Below are 5318 nucleotides of genomic sequence, written 5' to 3' on the forward strand. Positions count from 1 at the left end.
GGCCGCGGAATCCGCTACTGGGCGCTTGCGCAACCAGCTCGGGTTACTTCTCCAAGTCCGTGTGGGTGGCCGAAAGGGCGGTTACAGAGTAAAGAGCGGGAATAATCCTTCACTAAAACGTAGAGTGAACCATAAGCTTAAGGATCCAACACAGTTTTCAGGAAAGAAAATAATTCAGGGACAGAAAAGGTCGTGAAGTCCTAACACATCCGGACATACTGCGGCCACACGAGACAGCGGACGCTCTGGATAAAAGTCACTTTCTTGACTCCCTGCTTTTACTTCTTTTTGTTGAGTGCCTACTTCTCCGTTAAAAACAAACAAAAAATGCAATTGCTGGTTGTTTATGGCTGTATTCGCAGATATGAGCCTAATGGCATTTATTCATTCAGTAAGACTATAGCATATTTATTGAGCCCTTGTCTATGATGCAGGTTTCTAGAGGCTGGGGTTACAGCGGCGAACACGGCGGAAAAAACGCCACCCCTTTGTGAAGCTAAATTCCAGTGAGGCGGTGACAATAAATGAATAAATGAGCAACATTCAGATATTGATTAGTGCTCAGAAGGAACTAAAGTAGGAGGATGTGATAGTGACTAGGAAGGAGGCACTGTGATGGCAGCCAGTGGGGAAAGAGGCTACCAGGCAAAGGACAGAGCAAGTGCAGAGGTAGGAATGAGCTTGGTAGGTTTGAGGGAGAAATTTCACAAAACATCAGCATCAGACAAGGCCACTCTGTGACTATGATGGATCAAGACAATAAGATCATTCTGTAATCATTTCTGAACATAGACGAAACATGAACATTACCCAAGCCAAAAAGATCAGCAAACATTTCTCTAGCCTGGCAAATATGAGTGACTACACTTCTTACCAATTAGTTTTAGCCTCAGTCCAGTAGATAATACTCAGTCCTTCTAGATAATACTTACTAAAATACCCAATTATAGAATGACTCCTACCTCCCTACAGCTTCCAATCCAGAGCAAAGTCTCTTTTCCTTGAACCCTTCACTAAATCACCTAACACAAGACCAAATTTCTAACACCCTCTTACTGAGATGCCCCATGGTTCTCCATGGTGTGCATTCTCCCTTACTGAAACAAGTAATAAACCCAACTTATACAACTACAGTTGTGTTCCTAGTGGTCTTTGACTGGAGGGCATTGACAATAATCAAGTCCAAGATGCCTATTAGATATCCAGTGGTAATGTCAAGTAAACAGATGAATATATTGGTCTGGAATGGGGTCTAGATGGAGACATGACTTTGGCAGTTATGATTCTATTTTTGCAACTTAAAACCTTGGGACTAGATGAGATTATCTAAGCAAAGATTGTAGATAGAGAACTGGGCTATGAGAACCTCCAACATTTCAAAGTTGGGCAGAGGAGGAAGACGAGCAAGAGACAGAAGGAGCAAGCTGTGAGGTAAGAAGGTCATGTCACGAAAAGAAAGTTTTACAATTGAAGGAGGGTGGTCAACTATAGCAAATGCTGCGTGAAAGTCAGGTGGTGAGGACACAGAATAAAATAGTACCTTCGCTATTTTTCCTTCACAGGATGTTTGTTCTACCTCTAGGTCTGTGTGTGTTTCTTGTTTTTATCTTTCGTTTCTATCTATGCATCCTCCAAGGTCAGTGAAAGTTCCGTTTCTCTGGATATCCAAGCCTAGGATCTGGCCCTTCCCTAATTCATGGTTAACTTCTTATAGACCAACTACAAGTAATTTGGTCACATGCTGTTTTGTTTTCTAATTAACTGTATTGAACAGTTCAGTTCATTATTAAATATACTGTCACATTTTCTGAGCTACACTGCTCTTCTGTGCATTTCATGTTCTAACTAGACTCTAATCTTATGGAGAAGGACCTTGTCTTTTAAGGATTTCTTTATTCTTCATAGCACTTAGTTCAGTGCTAGCCGTAGAGTAGGTGTTTTATTAATGTTTAGCATCTTTTTTTGCACTGGCCAACACATACTGAGTTTTTGATCCTATCTAGTTGAACTCATTTTTTTAGGAAAGGGAGTTAGTTTATCCAGTAGGTTATTTTCTCTTTCCGTTACTTCCAAAGGAGATAGTTAAGGATTACCAAGAAGGGGAAACAGAGTTGAGAACAGAGACTTAAAAGAGACAGAGGCAGAAACCAATTGGTGTAAGAATCTGAAGGTAGTCTTATTTCAAAGGAATGAGAAAGCTCTGCAATGATTTTAGACAATTGATATCAGAACAGGGCTGTATTAGATCCTTCTATGGTTCCAAACTATGTCAGAGAAAAAATAATGAATATGTAAAATAAGAGTTTTGAATTCTTCATCTTCAAAGGTAAGAGATAGGGAATAGAAAGGGGAAAGTAGAAAAGGAGGAGAAAGTGGAAGTAGAAAAGGGAATTAACACGTGAAAATACAGACCGTTGTGCTCACTTTAATCTTATTGTTCTAGATGTTTTGTGGGGAAGGGAAAAAGTTGATGGAGGAAGGGATGGGGTCCTTCAAATGGGAAGAGGACAGAGGTTGGTGGGTCTTGTCTGCTAGAAGGAGAGGTGGAAAACTTGAGTGGAGAAATGACTAGGCAGTACTTACAGGAAGACTGGCTCCCAGGCCTGGCAAGATGACCATCCCCGTTGGCACAGGACAGGGACCCACTGGGCTGGACAATGGGTATCTCATCACTAATAAGTGGCCTCTTTAGTGCTTTGGTGCTGCATGAGACACTTCCCTGGACCTTTGTATGATCTTGGCAGGGCTTAGAGAGGTAGGGAGTGAATTTTCTACCATCTTATTAGAATGATAGCTTAGAGATAAGTTAAATTGGATTCAGACAAATAAATGAGGCATTGTTTTGAACAGCTGAGTTGGAAGTTGGACTTGCTTACAGGTTCGCACAACAGTAGATGAATCAGGACTTATAATACTACTCCTTATGTCATAAAGCCTGTGCATTTTCCATTGAAGGAGTAAGTGAGTGAGAGGGACAATTAGCCATTCTCTTTCTTTTTTCTTCTCCCCAAAGCCCCTGTGCATGGTTGTCTATCCTAGTTATAAGTCCTCCTAGTTCTTCTACATGAGCTACCACCACAGCATGGCCACTGACAGATGAGTAGTGTGGTTCCATGACTGGAAAACGAACCTGGGCCACAAGATGGAGAGCAGGGAACTTTACCCACTAGATCATCAGCGCTGGTTCAACAATTAGCCATTCTCTGCCTGGGCTGGGGCCTGTGGTACCATATGACCCCAAGTCCTCCTATATTTATCCAATTGTGTTAAAAATCCTTAACTTGTCCTGAAGCAGTTGTCAGCAGAACTCTTCTCATCCTTCTACCCCTTAATCTCTTAGCACTCTCTCAAAACCTTTTACTCCTGATTGCTAAGTAGAGCAGAAATTTTCATTTGCCAAAGAATTACTTAGTGCTGTCTTCCTAGGTGGCTAAGAGTGAATTTTACAGTGTCAGAATCACACGGTCTGGGTAAAGAAATAAACATTGTTAGGATAAGTTATTAACTAAGAGTTAGCAAGAGAAACCACAGACCTGTTGTTGCCAGTGAGATTGTGGATCTGTGCTGCAGCAAAGGTTATCCTGCCCTCCTGTTGTTCTCGTTTCTTATAGGCAACACATGAGAACAATCTTATTAGTGAGGTTCAAACTACTCGGATACCAGGCAGTCTGTGTTTAGATGCCAAGTGGCTATAGAAAACTCGTCTGGGGAAAACCAGGCGCCCAGCAAGTGGAGACCTTGGAGGCTGTGGAAATTTTGGCTTGCATGCAGCCTCTCCCTCTGGGCAAAGTGAGGAGTCCCTGGTCGGTCCCTTGTACAGTCTGTGCAGAATAAGTTCCCAGCACAACTTTCAAATAGTTCTGTTCATCTCTCTTTCCATGAAGGTACCCGTGGAAGAAAGGAAGGAAGGAAGGAAAGAAGGAAGGAAGGAATGCCTAGTGTACAACAAAAAGGAAAAGTTATTGGAAGTCTTATCTCCTCTCTGCTTTTTTTCCTTTACCTCCACTGTTAAGCTGAGGCACTCTGTTAGAAACTCCTCAGTTAGACAGCCTAGGATAAAGATAAAGCAAATACATTGCTTTTGAATATGAAGGGACATGTTCTCTTAGGGCAATTGCTAGAGAGTGAATGTTTATGTTCCCCTGAATTCACATGTTGATGTTGAAATCTAACCCCCAATGCCGCGGTATTAGGAGATGGGGCTTTGGGGAGGTAATTAGGTCATGAGCATGGAGCCTCATGAATGGGATTAGTGCTCTTATGAAAGAGACCTCAGAGAGTCACCTCACCCCTGCTGCCAGGTGAGAACACAGCAGGAAGACTGCTGTCTATGAACTAGGAAGAATGTTCTCACCAGAAACCCAATCTGTCTGGGCCTTAATCTTGGACTTTCCAGCTTCCAGAACTGAGAGAAATAAATATTATTTAAGCCAGCCAGTCAAGGGTATCTTTGTTATAGCGGTCTGAATGGACTAAGACAGAAATAGTTGTGTAAATAAAATAAACCCCATGTTATGAAATAAAATCCTAGAAAGTCATTGTAAAATATACATAGAACAAAACACTTAGGGTTTCGTAGGGGGAAAAGTTTATTTGAAAAATAAAATGATAAGTTATTGAAAAGTCAAAGAGCTATTCCTGAGTCAATTCTGAAACGGCAGTGAAACATCAAGGAATTTTGGAAAACACAAAGGTCCACGACTGAACTGAAGTTTTTTCTCAGTTAGTAATGTAGGAGGGAGAAATAACTGCCTTGCAGGATTGTTATAACCAGGTTGAATAAGAAAATATTTAAAGCGTCTGGTAGAGCTTATAGAAGACACCTAACATTTTAATTTTATTCATTCGATAAATACTTTCTCACACTTGCTTTGCCTAGCAATAGAATAGATCTGTTACATGGAGATGACTAAGAAGAGGACTCCTCCCTCAGGTGGCTTCAAGTCTACCTAGGGGTTGAAGTGGACAGGTTCCATCTTCATCCTTTGCAACCCAGCTTTAAACATATCTTTCTCAGAGAAGCCTCACCAACTGAATAGGTTAGGTCCCCAGGTGCACACTTCCATAGCATTCTGTTTTCCTTCTTTCAGCACATTTTATTATAATTACTTGTTAATGTCAATCTTTCTCATTAGACTTGTTATCTCTGTTAGAATATGGAGGAGACCTGTCTTGAACATGCACGCTGAGGCTGGATTGCCGGGTGCCCATGGGCAAGTTACTTAACCTCTCTGGGATTCAACTGCTTCATTTATGTAATGGCACTAATAAGAGTATCTACTTCACAGAGTTGTTGCTCAGGTTAATAAATTAATACA

Source organism: Equus przewalskii, chromosome 24 (assembly GCF_037783145.1).
Source record: "Equus przewalskii isolate Varuska chromosome 24, EquPr2, whole genome shotgun sequence".
Classification (NCBI taxonomy): Eukaryota; Metazoa; Chordata; class Mammalia; order Perissodactyla; family Equidae; genus Equus; species Equus przewalskii.